This window comes from Phacochoerus africanus, chromosome 10 (assembly GCF_016906955.1).
Source record: "Phacochoerus africanus isolate WHEZ1 chromosome 10, ROS_Pafr_v1, whole genome shotgun sequence".
NCBI classification, from domain to species: domain Eukaryota; kingdom Metazoa; phylum Chordata; class Mammalia; order Artiodactyla; family Suidae; genus Phacochoerus; species Phacochoerus africanus.
The window spans coordinates 50,974,947-50,994,191 of record NC_062553.1 but is presented as its reverse complement, the minus strand read 5'-3'; the positions used below and the strand labels follow the sequence as shown (position 1 = coordinate 50,994,191).

Sequence of the window (19,245 nt, the reverse complement as noted above, 5' to 3'; positions counted from 1 at the left end):
TTATCTATACAAGGACAGTGGAAATAGGGATTTTCTAGAAACTAGGTAATCACCTATGAAAGACCAGCTGGAATTATATAAAATTATACTCATGAGTATCATCTGAAGTGATCATGGAATCTTAACATAGTTTCTGGGTGGACTGGATGACCAAAGAAACAATAACAAGTGATAGAGGAAGCCAAACAAAAAGACATCACTGATTGATCCAGGAACAAGTCCCTTAAAAGGGAATGTCAGATTTACATTTCTGTCTAACCCAAAGAATAAGCAATACCTTTATGATTGAGAACTTCTCTGTTCCTCTCTTTTCTCTTCTCCCTTGCTCTATCCCAGAAGAATCAGATACTTTGAGAAGCCAAATGAGGGGGAAAGGGTGAAAGTGATTCAGTAAGGAAGGAAACTAGACAGACCAGAGATATTTTCTAAAATGTTTTTGCCTGAAATGAGTTCCAGTTGTATAAAGAAGGAGTAGCTATAGTCGTATGAGGTTGTAACCTTGGATAATATAATTGTGACTGGGGTCTCAGGACATAATCAGATCCATATCTATCAGAGTTATCATAAACCATTTGTACCAATCAGAAGTGACCAGAGAAGGATCATGAGTCTTCAACTGAAGGAGGAGGAAGAACCTGCTCCACATTAGGCACTTGAAAGTTAGGTTAGGAGAGGGGGAAAAAATCCTCTTTACATGCTATGAATTGTTTGCTGAACAAATGATACCATTTAATGAGAATATTTTAAAAATCAGAGTCTATGTTGCCATATTATATAATTAAAAACTGTTCAAAATAACTGATATCAAGAACAGAAGAGACATTAAACAATAAATTGATCAAAAATTTAAAAATACTGCATTTATGATCACTTATACACAAATCTTGCTCATTTATGACTGTGTAAAATACTTTTAATATTTAAATCTTTTAAATGTTCACTTCTGTTGACTTAATTATATACCATATCTAAGTGTTTACTAATTCCTATATTCATTTTCCCTTCAGTTTGTAGAATAAAATTTGATATTTTAAGTGGGATAATCATGTACTTCTTTACCTTTAGATGAGTGGGACCATTCGACTTGTAAGAATGTTAAAAAATTCATATCAGAAATATCTTGGTAAATTTTATATAGCATTTTACTGATATGATTATTTTATGTACTTATAATGTGCATTTTTAGCATGAATTTTAATGTTCTACCGACAAACAAAAATGAAAAGAGAGAAGAAAAATAGAATAGAATTTGGTCATAAAATACTACTATAAACATGAGTATTTGTAGAGACCCTATAGACATATTGCTTGCTTTGGAAGAACATTATTGCATATTGTCTTCACTACCTCATATTATAGTAGTTAATTCTGTGTGATAGTCCATATCCAGACATCACTGGGCATAAAGATTTGTTTATATATTTGCAAAGAAGGAACATTGACTATTTGAAGATAATATGTATAAGTTTGAAAGAGTTTGGGAAGTGTCAATCCTTTTGAAGTTTGTCCTCAAATTCATCTTCTAGAATCTCATATGTCCTATCAGGATGTGACTACACTATCGTGCTGTTAAGATAAATGATTCCTATCAGATTCAATGAATTCTTACCTACCATCCATCTTGATTCCACCTTCAGTGTGCGATGCATTCAACAAACTTAAAATTGGTCAAAGTTACTAAATAGGAGTTCCCGTCGTGGCGCAGTGGTTAACGAATCCGACTAGGAACCATGAGGTTGCGGGTTCGGTCCCTGCCCTTGCTCAGTGGGTTAACGATCCGGCATTGTCGTGAGCTGTGGTGTAGGTTGCAGACGCGGCTCGGATCCCGAGTTGCTGTGGCTCTGGCGTAGGCCAGCGGCTACAGCTCCGATTCGACCCCTAGACTGGGAACCTCTATATGCCGCAGGAGCGGCCCAAGAAATAGCAACAACAACAACAACAACAACAAAAAAGACAAAAAAAGTTACTAAATAAATTGTCATTGGAGATGAATGCTGGAGTGGATAATCTGATTCTGACAAGGCGAAATAAAGTGCCTCAGATTGCTGACAAAAGGGCACTATCCACATAAAATTCTCTAGGTGTTAGATTGTTGGAAGAGTATCATCAACTGAAAATATAATTTTGATCTTAAGGTTGTTTCTATTACCTTCAGCTGACACAATTCTTGAAATATTAGCATGCATCCATACCACAAGGAACACAACAATTTTGAGTTGGAATGGAATACCCATTTCTACAACTGTTTCATTTCTACTATAGCATTAAATTCAATGTGCCTCTTTGTACAATTAGAAATATGTCTGCTTGTTCTCAACAGATTTAGAGGACTTATTATATCTGTCTGGTTGGCTAACAGATATTGAGAGTTGGATAACTGATCCGAGGAAAAAGAGATCTTATCTTGCCATGTCATCCCTCTATCCACAAAAAGGAGGAGTTATGATGAATAGATCAGTTTGAGGGACATTCTAGTGTCTGATTATTAAAAGTCTTAACAAGGATAGTCTGTCAGTGCTTCTGAACTGGTTCCATTAACTCCCTTGCTCTTTTATGATCAAAATTGTGAAAGATAAACTCTACTCAGGACGATTTCTCTATGAAGAAATGCTTTATTTTCACTCTTTAGCATCAAGACAAAGGGTTTATGCTATGATTTGAGAAAGTTTAGAGCACATAGTTTCAGCCCATTCTATGGTAGACATCAGGGACAAATTTTATTATTTTTGTTGTTTCATTTCTTTCTCTTTCTTTTCTTTCTTTCTTTTTCTTTCACTATTGGTGAATATTAACTGAAGTCATGCCATTAAAGCCTTAAATTATAGTTCTTGAATTTACTGTGGTAGTTACATGTTCAAGAAAGGGAACTTAACTGAACCATATTAATGATACAGCTATTTTTGTATTTTGGTATTAAAGTCTGGTTCTGGATCCTCAGCTAATAAACCACTACTTTTATTTTTCATTATTTACTTCTCTTTATTTAAAGACTATATGGATGGGAAGGTGGTTGGGCCAACATATGTTTATTTATTCTCAAATCTTCTGGTTTATTAATAACTCATAATGTGTTATGACACTTTAATAGCACCGTATCATTTCTTGTATAATATTTATCTTTCTATCAGGACTTCTTCCTCCAAAGCTAGTAGAAGTTATTTAATCTCCTTAGCTACACTCTAAAGTATATCATTTTTGATTTTTATATAAATCAGAAAATAACCTTATTCTATTGTACTAACTTACAAACCTTAAAGGATTCAGCAATTTTCATCACCATAACAATCAGTGGCCTAATGTGGAAGGTCAACCATCTGTAAAACTTTGCCTGTAATTTGGGATATTTGTTACAGAAGGTCTTCTCTCTCATCTTTCCAGTTATCAAAAATCACAAGGTATCCTTGGTCAAACATAAAAATGGCAAAATATAAAAAAAATACAATAATACAGAATATATTCAATTTCTGAGAAATTATAGGTATCTAGCAGTATGTATTTTAAAATTGATTTAGAAAATTAGGTGAAAGATTACACTTCAGGTAATTTCAATCAAATTAACATTTTAAAAAGCATCAATATTTCTTAAAGCAAAGATATAAGTTGAAATTTTGTTCCTAGAAAATTTATTCTCAGTTGTTTGAATGATATAGAATTATTTGCAGATCAACCAGGTGTTTTAAACTTCAAGATCAGAGAACATGCAATAGAAGTATAATTCAAAAACAAGTATGCTTTTAGGCACTACTATTCAGTGAATCATTTTTATGACAAAAATTAGAATAAGCTAAGTGTGGTAAAAAACCCATCTCTTTTAACAAGGCTAGAAAACAGTATTAAATTATACCATTTTCCTTATAGTCCTAAGCGAGTCACTTCACATGATTTTCTGCTAAGGTTGATATGTGCATTCACAGTCATTGCCAGATTTCCATCACTACCTTGCCCTATCATTTATCATTAGCATAGGATAAAAAGCCAAAAGGAAACCTAATGTAATAAGGAATATATGAAAGGAATTTAGCAAGTAAAATTAAGTGTTCTAAGTAATATTCTTTGCATATTCTAGCACATTATATGTTAGAGGAAGAATATTATTTTTTAAATTTGTTTCCTTTCTAATACTATTATAACACCACCCATATGAGAAATATGCTAATATTATTAAACAATGTATGATCATGTGAAATTTATAAATTAGTTAAATAAATGAAAAGAAAAGCCAGCATAAACTCCTGGGAGTGGGTGACATCAATATCGAATATGAGGGGCCAATCTGTCCTCCAAATGAGGTACTCTGTCTTTTCATGTCCTCAGCTGTCAAATCCATGAAGTTATTCTAATAACTACTGCAAAGCCAGCAAGGTGGACTTTAAGGAAAAGAGAGAAATAAGACAGTGAATCACAGAGGCCTTCTCTTTATGGTACAAGTACTCACTGAATTTTCAGAATAAAAATATTATACCATGGAAAGAGAAACATCAGCCAGAATAGGAACAAAATTGAATTATCTCACTGTATTTAGACTCAGTGTCATTTGTTTTTTGCATAGGGATGGTAACAGTATGATATATAAACCAAAACAAAATTATGTAATAGTTTGCATCTACTCACCCCAAATTCTCCTTTCATCCAACTCCCTCCCCTCTCTCCCTTGGCAAAAACAAGTCTGTTCTCCATAACTGTGAGTCTGTTTCCGTTCTATAGATAGGTTCGTTTGCATGATATTTTAAGAGTCCACAAATAAGTGATATCAAATGTTATTTGTCTTTCTCTTTCTGACTTACTTCACTTAGTATGAGAATGTCTAGTTGTATCCATGGTGCTGCAAATGATATTATTTTGTTCTTTTTTATGGCCGAGTAGTATTCCATTGTGTATATGGATAGGAAATGGGGTCCTACTCTACAGCATAGGGAACTATATGAAATCTCTTAAAACAGACCATAATGGAAGATAGTATGAGAAGATATACAGCAGGAATTGTCACAAACAGTAAATCAATTATAATAACAAAATAAAAATAACTCATAAAATTAATCACAAGCCTCTTACTTCAGAGGAGTATATGAATCAATGATATTGCAACCAGGATGTAATAAAAATGTACCAGGCAATCAGACCAAAATCCAGTGTGTATCAATGCAATATTTTTGTTAATGTCCTTACTGGTGATTAACAAAATAGAGACATCTTCACCCTCAAATATGCTCTTATCCTCCAAAAAGAAAAAAAAAAAAAACTAACAATGCTTTTGAAAAGGAATGTTCTCCTCAATAAAATTGAGACATTTTGATAATGTTAGATATGTTTGCTTAATTCTCAATATCCATTTACTTCCCCTAGGTGCCCTGCTCTTGTTCGAAAAACTACATTTCCAAGAATCTCTTGTTAGGTGTTCCAGATACAAATTAGATTGTGCTAATTCTTATAATTTCAAATATTTATAAGGCAGAGAGAAAGTCAACGCCACTCTACTGGTGTTCTGCTCTCTTTACCAGGAAGAAAAGCCTATGAAGACATAGGGTCTCCCTACTTCAGACAACATCCTCTTGGATAGAGAAGGCATCTGCAGGTTCAAGACAGATTCTTCATCCTGGCTTCCTTGCCCCTAGACCAAGAGGTTCAGCTCTGGCCTCTTAATGCCCACTCATTTAGCCTTTCCTATTACCTTGTAAAATTCCTGGCTTAAATGTTTTATGTTTAAAAGATATAGAATGGTTTTGATTCTTGGAATAAAATCTAACTGATATAAGCAAGAAAAAGTAGGAAGCAGTAGGAAACATTTCTTATGTTCAAAATAACCAAAATTATTTTGTAGAACAAGCTTCCTTTATCGGTGGAACAGACAAAGGTGCCAGGCGTATAAGCACAAAGGCAAGAATCTTTCTCCAATGTCTTGGTCTCATCAATTTCGGGTTGCAGCTCATGGTTGATACATCCACTAGGTAATGATCCAATATAAAATGTCTTCACTCAATCATTAGGTAATCTATATGAACACATCTTCAACATTACTCTCTTTGAGATCCACTCCCTTGGGGTCTGCAAAAAGAAAAGAAAGAGACCACCAAAAATGTCAGAAGAAAATGAATTAAGTGTGTCTAACTGAAAAATTCAACACTTTTGAATAAGAAAGTAACCATAGAAGAAAGCAGAGAAAAGAGTATTAAGTATGAACAACTAAAACTACATTAAAAAAAAAAAACAGAGAAACATGAAATCACTGATTATAATTATGAAAATAAACATAAACCCATTGATTATATTACTTACATAAAATCTTGTATTATCTTATGAAAAAAATCAGCAATTTTTAGAGAAGGAAATATGATTGTCAAAGCTTTTAGCAAGGAAAACTTGGAAGGCTCTACTTAACAAAGTCAGGCTGGAGTTCCCGTTGTGGCGCAGTGGTTAGCGAATCCGACTAGGAACCATGAGGTTGCGGATTCGGTCCCTGCCCTTGTTCAGTGGGTTGACCATCCAGTGTTGCCCTGAGCTTGTGGTGTGGGTTGCAGACCCGGCTTGGATCACGCGTTGCTGTGGCTCTGGTGTAGGCTGGTGGCTATGGCTCCGATTAGACCCCTAGCCTGGGAAACTCCATATGCCCCGGGAGCGGCCCAAGAAATAGCAAAAAGCCAAAAAAAAAAAAAAAAGTCAGGCTGATTGACAAGACATCATCTCAATATTTTTCATATAGTTTATAAAAAAATAAAGCTTAAAAGGAAGTCGTGTAGAGTCATATTACCCATTAAGCAGATGCTAGACCTAGGTAGAACAAGAGACTTTTGGAAAATATGTAATTTTCAATGAATCCAGCACTCTGCAAAGAAATGAGGGTTTTCTTCTAGTTGTAGGACTCTCTCAGAATTTAACATGGGTCTTATAGCTTACAAATTTTTTCAGTTTTCATTTCTCTGAAGGATATTTGCACTGGAACTAGAGTTCTGGAATGAACTTATTTTCTTGGGATTTTAAAAAGTGTTATCCTTTGTTTTCTTCTGTTGAAAAATCAGATTCAAGCTTATTGTTTCTGTTGAATTTTATTTTCCCAAGTTTATTTTCTCAACCAGTTTCAAAGGACATAAAGCTTACAGTGTGTCTTTGCAGTGGAATTAAGCTAGCAATCAGAAAACTAGAAATTATTCAATGCTTGGAAAACACACTCCTACATAATTCATGGGTCAAAGAATAAATTACAATGGGTATCAAATAGCACTTTGAAATGACAGTTAAGAAAAAAAAATCATGGCAAACCTTGATTGATGTAGCTAGATAATCTTAATGGAAAGACAATCTCTTTAAAGAATATAATAGGAAACAAGACTGAAAATCAATGAACCAAGTATTAGAATTTAGAGAAATAAATAGCAAATTAAAGTAAAAGTGTGGAATGAAATAATGGAGTCAATAGAAGAAATTAATAAAATAAAACACACTGCAGAGAGTTATTAAACCAAAATTTGGCTATTGAGAGTAATAAAATGTATATATCTATAGAACAGATCAAGATATGGATAGATAAGATATATTTAAACTAATCATAATATTGTTTATACTCATATTTTAAAAGATAACACTACTTAGAACCTACAGTTACTGTAATGTTAATAAAGTAGTTCTGTAAACACCACTATAGGATAAATTTGAGCAATATCTCATGCAATGAATACAATCTTAGAAAAACAACTGTAATTAAAACTGTTGCTGAAACTTGGCCTCTCTCCACCCGTGCCAAATAAAAAAGTAAAGACAGAGTTTTTTGATGAAGGAGAAAAAGATAGCTTTCACTGCTTTGCTAGGGAAAGGAGGCCACACAGGCTAAGGCCTTAAAGACTGTGTCTCCTTTGGGAGAGAATCGGAGATGGCCTTATAATTTGGGAGTGTAAAATAGGGCCACAGATAAGGATCAAGGTAGGCACAAGCTTGCATTCTTCAAAGCGGTTGTGTCGCGGGCCCAGAACTGGTTCTGGGGGTCCTCCTTCTTTCTGGAATAAAGAATGCTTCATCAAGTAGTTAACATCTGTCATTTCTTCGGTGTTTTAGGTCTGCAGAAGAGCTCAAATATACCTTTATGTGTATCACTTGACAGGGAACCAGGACCCTGCCCCAAGACGGCACTGTTGTTTCTTTACTGCTCCTATCTCAGCATCCACCCCCTGCCCTGATCAGCAATTGTTCGAACTTACCCTTTGGAACTCAGAGAGAGTCATAGAGGCTGAAAGTTATTCCCTAAAATTAAGAAATGGGGGACACAAAGGCTTTTGTGCCCAGGAAACTTACAGGGCCCTGCTCAGTTTCAAAATGGACACAAATGAAATCGTTTCAATATACACAAATGCACACACATACAGATATACATGAGCAATCCTTAATTACTTACAAAGAAAATTCCAAGATTTATGACATCGTGGTGAATGCAACATGGCAGATGTATATATAGACATATTAAAAGTAAAGATTTTATTTTTATCAAATTTATAGAAAAGGGAAATACAAAGATAAAAATTCTATTTATTTAAATTTTCCTTCTTTTTATTTTTTGATTTTCATTCCAACTCTATTATTTTGGGTTGACTGCTTTATTTATTCAGTGCCTCCTCTTTAAACAAAAAATACACTGCCTCTAGGAATTTCTTACTTAGTATTGATATATGTGAGCTTTATAAGCTGTTGTGTAGTATTTACAATGACATTATTTTCTGAATTTTCTCCTATTTTTTAAAATTTAATTTTAAAAGTTTAAAAGAAATGCAGTCCTGTAATTTAAAGCTTAAAATGCTTATCTATTTGCTTATTCAGCATATGTTTAATTAGTCTATTATGTTAAGTAAGAATAAGAAATTAACCTCCTCTCCAAAATCAAAAAGCATAGGGGATACTAATAAAATTACAAAGAAGAGCATAAAATATTTTAAACTATTTAAAATTAAAATTGCATGGAAAGAATTATTCCTTAACCAAATTTCCTAGGTAAAATTGAATAAATTGAAAAATTGAAGTAAATACAGTATATTCAATGTATATAATATATAACAAAAGTTAAAGAACACATTTATGATTTCATTTTTTACCTACCAAAAATATATAATACAATCTCCAAATAGAAATTTTTGAGAAATAAAAATTATTTTACTTTTACAAAATACACTATTAAATCTTCATATCAAAAATTAGATATTGGTAAAAATTTAAAACTAAATATTATTTTATATATGAATCTAAGAAGAAATCAAAAACACAAAAATGGAAAACTTAGAAAATAATATAAATGATGCAATAATAAGGCAACATATGGAATCTAGACAAGTGAGAATTCATAATAAAATTCAGTTAAAAATGATCTTTAAAAAGAAATATTAATAAACATAGTGGACATCTGTAATATTGCAAATAGAATTGAAAAACAACCCAAAAGAAAATATGAATGTGATGCAGGTAAAACCAGAAATATGCACATGAAATAAAGAAAATTATAATGAATGCATCTAAATTCAGGTTTTTATAAAATACAAAATAAAACATGAAGACTTCATGAGCTTAATCTACAGAATAGCACCAAAAGCACAAATAGCAATGTATTAATAAAATAGAGTTTAGGAAAATATAATGATGAAGATTGGATTTTATCCACTTAATAAAGTGGATAAAAGCAATGTAATGTTATTTTCTGTATAAAATGTAAATTTTTATAATTGAAATTGAAAGTAAGTTAAATTTCCAATAATATCACTCTGCAATAATAATTATGTAGCCATTCAAAATCAAAAGAATTGAGACGGGGCAACAAATTAGATAATTATTCATATTCTATAATATACCTTGGTTATATTACATTTGAAAATTAATAAAGTATTAAAAAACAAATGAATGCTGAATAAATGACCTATCTCTTCAAAATCAATGCAAGTCTAAACCCTGGGTCCTGTCATATCCACATCTTGAAATTCATAGAAAAATCCCTTTCTTATCCTTTGTTCAATAATGTTGCTTCTCTTCAATTGTCATTAGCAAATGTAAATACTTTCTCTGAATTAAACTCACTATTACTAAGATAACAATTACAAGAGCAGCATTAATTATTTCAATGGAACCCTTACAATATGTCAATTGTACTAATACAAATGTGAAATTTGCTTCTTCCAAACCTGGAAAACTTACAACTAGCCTCCATGTTTCTGGTCTGGACTTTTGGTATTCTTTCTTAAATGTATAGGAATTTTTTTTCTTTCCTTTTCTATCTACTGGATTATGTAAAGGTATTTCAATGTAACAAAATATACCAAATATACTTTAGAAGGCTTCTGAACACTGGAAGGATCTGTTGTCTACAGCATGGTGCTGTCCACCATTAGGGCTTAGATGGACCCATAAAGAAATCCAATATTTTTTTTAATGACATCAATGAGCCAGGCAGGATACTATCTTTTCCAAATACTATGTCACCCATGATGTATGACGTAAGTCCCTCAGGTATAAGGCAACATTTTAGCATTCTTGTTTTATCAATGAAGACTTTGAATTCCACAAAATTAGGTGAACTGACTAGGGTCACAGCATTTAATCATAGAATTAGTGTTCAAATCTTGGTCTTTGCCAAATAATTTTTATGCCACTATCATATATCATACATAGAGGAAATGTGCATGTAGGAGTCCAAACCATTTAAAATTTAAGAAAAATAATCTTTCTTCAGAGTTCCCACTGTGGAACAGTGGGTTAAGAATCTGATAGCAGTGGCTGGGGTCACTGTGGAGGCATGGGTTCCACCCCTGGCCCAGCACAGTGGGTTAAGTATCCAGCATTGCCACAGCTGTGGCTTAGGTTACAGCTGCAGCTCAGATTTAATCCCTAGCTGGAGACCTTCCATTTGCCATGGATGTGGCAAAAAAAAAAATATATATATATATATTTCCTCAATTTCTCTAATATTATCAATATCATTGACAGAAATAAAACCTCCCAGTGTGTACAGGCTGCCATTGGCCTCTTTCACGAACACTGGCTACTTCCTTGGAACACCACTCCTTTTTCAACAGTCTAAGTACTTTCTTATTTTTAAGAATTTTTTTTCTTTTTTGTTAAAATATAGTTGAGGAGCTCCCATCGTGGCTCAATGGTTAACGAATCTGACTAGGAACCATGAGGTTGCGGGTTCAATCCCTGGCCTTGCTCAGTGGGTTGAGGATCCAGCGTTGCCTTGAGCTGTGGTGCAGGCTACAGACACGGCTTGTATCCCTCTTTGCTGTGGCTGTGGCGCAGGCCGGTAGCTGCAGCTCGGATTTGACCCCTAGCCTGGGAACCTCCATATGCCGCAGGAGCAGCCCAAGAAATGGCAAAAAGACAAAAAATAAATAAATAAATAAATAAAAATAAAATATAGTTGATTTACAACATTGTGCCAGTTTCCGCTGTATAGCAAAGTGACCCAAGTAACTTTCAATTAGAGGTTTTGCCAAAGCTATTGACAGGACTCTACTGTCTTTTTTTTTTTTTTTGGTCTTTTTGCCATTTCTAGGGCCGCTCCTGAGCCATATGGAGGTTCCCAGGCTAGGGGTCTAATTGGAGCTGTAGCCACCACCCTATGCCAGAGCCACAGCAACGTGGGATCAGAGCCGCTCCTGCAACCTACACCACAGCTCACGGTAACTCCGGATCCTTAACCCAGTGAGCAAGGCCAGGGATCGAACCCTCAACCTAGTGGTTCCTAGTTGGATTCATTAACCACTGAACCACGGCAGGAACTCTGGACTCCACTGTCTTCAACGCACCAAGAGAATCACCTTGTGGCATACTTTCTCTAATATTTTTCTATAAATTACATGAGTGAAAGGAACAGCCATGCAGGGGAGTGCCAATTATTATTTTTTTATTGGTCTTTTCCTTACATATCTAACTTTTAGGCTAGTAGGAAAACAATTGAATCTGTAAACATTAAATTCACATTAGAGTTCTGCCTTTTTTTCCAATTACTGTGTATTTTTCTAAAATTCTAGTGATTCATAACCCTATTATGCACTGTTTACCAGGGTCTCTCTCATCATTCTAATTTATTCTCTAACCACCACCCATTGTTATCATTTTATTTACCTACTCCAGGTGCTGAGAATGTCTTACCGCTTTGCTGTAAAGGTACAGAATTCAGTAACAAGCTGGAAGATATTTTCAAATTCACTGAGTCTTCATGGGAGGGAGGGCTGGTACATGTCTGTACTGTGGAGAGATCTAATTTGTATTCCTCTTGTGCTGAGTAATTCCCTACACAGTCTTGAACAATCAGTTGTACATTGTAGCAGTGAGAACAGCCAGGCTCCTCCCAGAGCTGACATTTGCTTGATTATCTCAAGAATGTCCTTGTATCACTTTCTATCCTTGTTGACGAAACATTTGACAAATTGTGTCCCTGTCCTATTTGTTTCATTCTTTTTCTAATTACCAGTTAGATTAAGAATTGAAGATAACTTTTTCATATAGTTTATTTATTCCTCTCTTTTTTTCTCCCTTAGTATCAATGGTGCACAATATTTCACCTTTGTGTGCAATTTTCCTAAACATATTTAGATTCTGTCTAAACTTGTGATGACCCTTTAATGTGATATGGAGTAAAACATATATCTAAATAAATTAAATTGGGCATTTGCACTATTAATGCTCTGAGTAGTTCCCTCATGGGATCATTCATTTCCTCCTTTAATTAGAGCAGGAAAGATGGTTAAATTGGTAACAAAATGCAATTATCTTTCTGTAGCTTCTCTTAACATCTGTTTACAGTTAGATGTTAATATATCTTATTAGATTGGAAAGTTTTTCTACTTCCCTAGAAAATTCCAATAAGAAATTTAATACTATTCAGGCAAACATAAATAATTTCAAGTTAAAACAGAAAAATATTCAAGGTTTTACTATAAAAAATCCACTTTAATTAGATGGATAAAATTGGTGCTCTAAATTTTAAATTTAATATTTAAAAATAATACCCAAATATAAAATTATAGAATATTATACTATCTCATACAATTATATTTAATCTTTTAGAATGTATTCTTAAATTATACATAAGTATTTATTTCAAAATGCTAAGTATCTGTACACATGGTCAGCCCATATAATGCATATGAAAACACATGGAGAATGCTATTCATTAAATCATTAAATACAATTTATTGCATACCTATTTTGTTTCAGTTACTTAGGGAAGTGTTAAGAATGAAACATTTCCAAGAGAAAATTACAGTTTAATGGTGACATACATGAACAAGTAATTTTTTTTAGTTGTCCCAGTAAATGATTGTCATTGTTTCCAAAGAAACACAGATATAAGCAAATAATTCCACCTAAAGAGACAGGGAAATTTTTCCAGGATTAATATCTGAGTTATGCTATGAAAAACTTGGATGAAATTTCTATCAGGGGACCAGAATCAAAGATATGTAAAGCACAGAGTATGCCTTGGGAATAGGAAAATATTTGTACTAAATTCGTACGGCTGCCTTAACAAAGTACACCTATCTGAGTGATTTGAAACAAAAGAAATTATTGCCTTACATTTCTGGACTTTTGAAGCCAGAAATCAATCCCCCCTCTGAAGCTCTGGAGAAGAACCCTCCTTTGCCTCTTCCAGCTTCTGGCCCCAGTGGCCTCTAGCTGTATCACTTCAGTCTCTCCTCTCCCATCACATAGCTTTCATCCCTCTGTTTCTTCTCCATTTATATGTTCCAATATCTACCTTTTTAAGGACACAAGTCATAGGATTTGGGGCCCATCCTAATCTAGTAAAACTTCATCATAATTGGATTATATCAGCAAAGACCCTATTTGAAGTAATGTCATATTCACATATACTGCAATTAGGACTTGAGCATATCTTGGGGCAGGGGGAGGTGGGTTGGGGGCAAAATTTAAACCAGAACAAAAACCTACCATAGATTCTTTGGCAACAAATTGAAAGCAAATGATTAGATAAGCTGAAGAGTTTGGATTTGAGGCATTAGGGGGATGTCAAGGCTTTTAATCCAGATATTGGCTAAGGTGCTATTTTTTTTTTTTAGAAAGCTAAATGCTGGAAGATAAATTGGAAGGTGGTAATCACAGACGTGACCTAAGAGAAGAGGATTGAAAATTGGCAGGGGAGGAAAAAAAAGTGACAAAGATCCCGTTGGTGATTTATGAGTTTGTCAAATTCACACTTAAGTGAAGCACAGTACTCTGGATAATGAGCTCTGATTTAACAGGAAGAACTGAAGTAAAGCAGTTTATTTCCTCCCAGGTCCTGGAGGAAGCACCTGCATGCCTCCAGGGGCCACACAGGGTAGATGGAGTGCACACAGGCAGAAAGGCTGCATGTGGCTCATGCCTTCACTAGGGTCTGTGAGTTGGGGGCTTTGGGTTTTGGGGCTGAGGCCAGATTGGTCAATTCAAACCAAGAGAGTAGGTTTTGGGGAAACCCCACAAGGGTTTAATCTAAGAGGGGCATAAGGTAAACAGACCTTGCAAGGCAGTGGAGAAGGGCATTAGGGCTTTTGCAGGGGGCGGGAAGTGTCATATCAGGAACTTCTATTTGCATGTGACTTCATGGGCTCGTCTTAGGGCATATGCTTGTGGAAGTCAGTTTAAGGTCCCCACAGGCAGCTTGGTCAACAAAATGAATGCAGAGACAGCAATGCTGTGCAGTAGTTCAGGAAATTCTCTACAGTGATAAAGCCTGAGACATGTGGAGAAAAAGGGAGGAAGACGCTCAGTGCAAAAAAGTGACTTGGGTGACTGGGTAGAAGGCAATGTTCATACACTGTGAGAGTTGATAAAAGTAGGTTTGGGGCAGGGAATTTGGAAGAAGAAAATTAAATTAAATTAGTTTGGTTTTTGTTTTCTGCAAGAAAACCTAAAATTTGGGTAATATATTAATGAAAAAATGTCTCATGGACAGTTATACATCCCAACCTGGATTTCAGGAAAGGGTTAGAGGCTGAAATGTTGTCATCAGAAATGAGGATTCAGCCTTTGGTTGGAACTTAAAATATTTTAATAAATATTTGCTATAATAAATAACACTGTTATTATTACTCAAGGGAAATATGTTTACTTTCTATAAATCTCAGAATTTAGATTACTAGACTATCATATTTTATATGCTTTTTTGATTGAATGAAGGATTATTTAAATTCTGTAGTGCTTTACAATTTTCATAAGTTTCACATAGGTGGTTTCATTTAAGCCTATAACAACACTTTTTACCTCTACCCCTAATTCAGCCAGAAGGCATTTACCTAGTTACTACCCCATTTGATTAGGTGTGGGTAATGTCAAATAAAATAGAACATGGCCCGTCATCTTAAAGAAAGCACCATCTAGAGAGCAAAGACCTGGTAATTCAACTATACACAATTCAGTACATAAAGCTATGCATAAAATTCTACTCCAGAATCAGAGGCAGGAGGATTAAGTGAAACTGCAGAGAAGGGGTGGGGATTCAGAGAGTATCCGAGTCTAATGATTAGACATCGTTCAGATACAGAAAAGACTATGGCATCATTGCATTCAGAAGAAATGGCATGCGTGAAGAATATGTATGGAAGCATTCGATGGAAGGTCTCCTCTGGGAAGTTGGGAGCCATCTGAAAGACTCCCTGGACTTTAATACCTTAACAAAAATGACTCAAATAATTCTTAATTCCACATATAAGGATTAGTAATTTTAAAACAAAAACAGGAAAAAACTATATTAATAGGCAATTTGGATGAATAACAGCAAATGCAAAATGATGCTCTTTCAAAGCAAAATATATGCTTTTTTTTTTTTTTTTTTTGCTTTTTAGGTCCGAACCTGTGACATATGGAAGTTCCCAGGCTAGGGGTGGAATTGGAGCTGCAGCTGCCAGCCACAACCACAACAATAGCAGCTCTGGATCCGAGCCATGTCTGTGACCTACACCACAACTCACTGAAACACCAGATCCTTAACCCACTGAGCATGGCCAGGGATCAACCACATCCTCCTGGATACTAGATTCATTAATGACAGAACCACAAAGGGGACTCCACAAAATATATGTTTGTTAACTATCCCTATGAGATGTTCATTTAGTATATTTTGAAATTGCAATTTCACAGAATAAAAAATAAATTTTAATTATTTTATATTTGTAGGGTTTATCCTAATTATATTTCAAAAATTAAAGAAGGAAATAGAGACTTGCATTTATTAAAATGTCTACACTAATACATTTCTAGGTTTTTTACAACTAAAAATGAAAAACTGAAAAACTGTCTTGAGAAGAGCAGACTAACCTGGAATGTTTAGATATTAGTCAACATCTTGGGCAAACTAAACAAACTGGGATTATTCTGAGATTGTAGTGCCAAAATTAATCAAGTAATAGCACTCTGCATAAAGATCTGTCCTAGTGAACTGTTAACATAGTTCTATCAAAGGAAAAAAAAGAAAAATATATGCACTTTATCATTTCATAATCTCTTTCACATACCTTTTTATCAAGAATATCTTGAAACTAAGGAAAATAAGATTCTGGGCATTGGAACACATGGTGAGATTTATTTGTTTCTGGCATAAAATTTATTCTTCATCAGTACCCATATTTGACATATGACTGTTCAAATCTTATTTATTTCCTGAAAAACAATAGATACACAAAAATCAGACTGAGATATAATAGGAAAAGATAAATTCATTACCACAGAACTGAGAAGTGAGTGTCCTAGACCTAGATTTTGCACTAAATTTCATGTGATGTTGAGCCCTCCCCTTAACTCTTCGTGTCTCCACTTCTTCATTTAAAATTTATTTGGCTTAGGTATATTCTAATGAATGCCCTAATAGTATGATAGGATTTTCTATAAAAAAATTATATGACATTCTTTATTCCTCAAGTCACACTTATAAACTCATACAAGGTAACATGTTTCCTCAGCATAAATTGACATAGACAGTACCTAAAGGGGGGGAAAAAAAAACCTTAACAATTCCTTTTGTTTTAAAATTATTATCCCTGAAATCCTATCAAAATCTATACAGGGATTATCTGACTCTGTGAAATAATAATTTCAATTCTGAATAAGGGTCTGATTATTATTCAAAATCATAGCCACACTCCAGGCAACCTAAGAAGCCAAATATATTTCACTAGAATAACTTTTCTTCTCCAAAATTCAAAGGCTACTCCATAGAGGAGTTAGGAAATAACAAGCAGAAGTTACAGAAAAATTTATGTAGCGACATCTCACTACATCATCGAAAACTCTACTCTTGACACAGGATTTGCTTTAGAGTCAGCTTTTTACAGTTCTCTGGTCTTAAATATCTCACAGTTTTAGTCTTTAAAGTTCAATGCCATAGAAGATATAAGCACATATTTATAGGCTGTTGCTTAGTACCCAAGCTCTTAATCATCTGGTCCATGCCTCTATCTCAGGCCTCATGGCCCACTCCCCCTCATAGGTATGTTTACTACAGTCTTTCAGATGGCTCCCAACTTCCCAGAGGAGACCTTCCATCGAATGCTTCCATACATATTCTTCACACATGCCATTTCTTCTGAATGCAATGATGCCATAGTCTTTTCTGTATCTGAACGATGTCTAATCATTAGACTCGGATACTCTCTGAATCCCCACCCCTTCTCTGCAGTTTCACTTAATCCTCCTGCCTCTGATTCTGGAGTAGAATTTTATGCATAGCTTTATGTACTGAATTGTGTATAGTTGAATTACCAGGTCTTTGCTCTCTAGATGGTGCTTTCTTTAAGATGACGGGCCATGTTCTATTTTATTTGACATTACCCACACCTAATCAAATGGGGTAGTAACTAGGTAAATGCCTCCTGGCTGAATTAGGGAAAAGTTAGTTTCTTAAAAAATATGGGGGGGAAGGGAAATCCATCCTAACTTTATCAATGCAGCCATTTACAGTACCTTCAATGTATCTTTACAAGTTGCAGCACACCATTTCATGAAAGGTAAAGGGACTCGATTTCTCTTTTTTCAAATTTACCACAGCGCTCACTGTGGCTGGGCTGGGGTCCTACTTCCCTCCGTGATGTGCCCTTCTCAGCCCTGTATTGGTTCAACTACGAGCTGGTGAAGAGCTGGCAGACTGTGTTCAGGACAAAGGACCCTACCTCCATGGGCATCAGCTTTGTGGCTGGCGGCATCTCAGGGATGGTGGTGGCCATCCTGACTCTACCCTTCGACATGGTGAAGGTTCAATGCTAGGTCACGCTTGGAGCAGTGGGGGCTGTGAGAGTGACACCCCCGTGTTCCAACTCCACCTGCCTGCTGCTGCTGAGGATCCGGGCCTAGTCAGGCACTAGGGCACTCTTTTCTGGCTTCCTCCCTAGCATCATCGAGGCATCCCCCTCCTGTGCCATCATGATCAGCACTTATGAGTTCGGCAAAAACTTCTTCCAGAGGCTCAACTGGGAACAGTCTCTGGGCCCTTGAAAGGCCTGAGGGGACAGGGACCTCATCTCTTCCACAGGTAGGGTGAGGCAGGAGGAGACTGAGCCAAGTGCCTTCGGCATAGAGGGGTGGGGCCCCACTTCTCTTTCCTCTCCACTCCGAGCCCCAGAGATAGGGGGCTGCCCCTCCGGCGCCCCCCAGATTCCCCACACCAGACCACTTCCTTCCTGCTGCTTCCCATTCTCCAGTCCCCTTGAATCCTCTCTCCCCCCAAGTTCAAGACCAAATCTGCTAACTACCTGGAACCCCCATTCCCCTTTGTGTTTGCTGTAGCTGGGCCTGCCCCCAAAAGCCTGGGGGCCTGGCATAGTCTGCACCCACCCCTGTTAATTCCTTGAATCTAAAGACAATAAACTTCTTTAAAGCAGAAAAAAAAAAAGAAGACAAAGTTTACAATTTATGACGATGATATGTCTCCATTCCTGGAAGGACTTGAAGAAAGACCACAGAGAAAGGCACAGCCTGCTCAACCTACTAATGAACCTGTAGAAAAGGCTGATGAACCAATGGAACATTAAATGATATACCAGTCTATATGTGTATTACCAAACTTGTAAAAATGCAAGAACACAATACTGATGACAATAATCTATACTTTGAACCAAAAGATAAAGAATAGGGTAATGGTGTGATTTAGGAATCAGTCTAGATGTGAGTTTTTTCCAAGCAACTTCACCTAGGCCATATAATGGGTTGCATTTTTCTTTAGAGGGTCTGTATAATCATTTTCTAGAAAGTATAGTTATCCGTACTAATGTTTTTATATGAAGAACATAC

The 19,245-nt window shown here is 35.4% G+C and overlaps 1 pseudogene; it reads left to right on the top strand.

The window, feature by feature from the left end:
* The window catches only part of LOC125137413 (probable mitochondrial glutathione transporter SLC25A39), a 57,239-nt pseudogene extending 38,789 nt beyond the window's left edge, over nt 1-18,450 (top strand).
* The last annotated feature ends 795 nt before the right edge of the window (nt 18,451-19,245 follow it).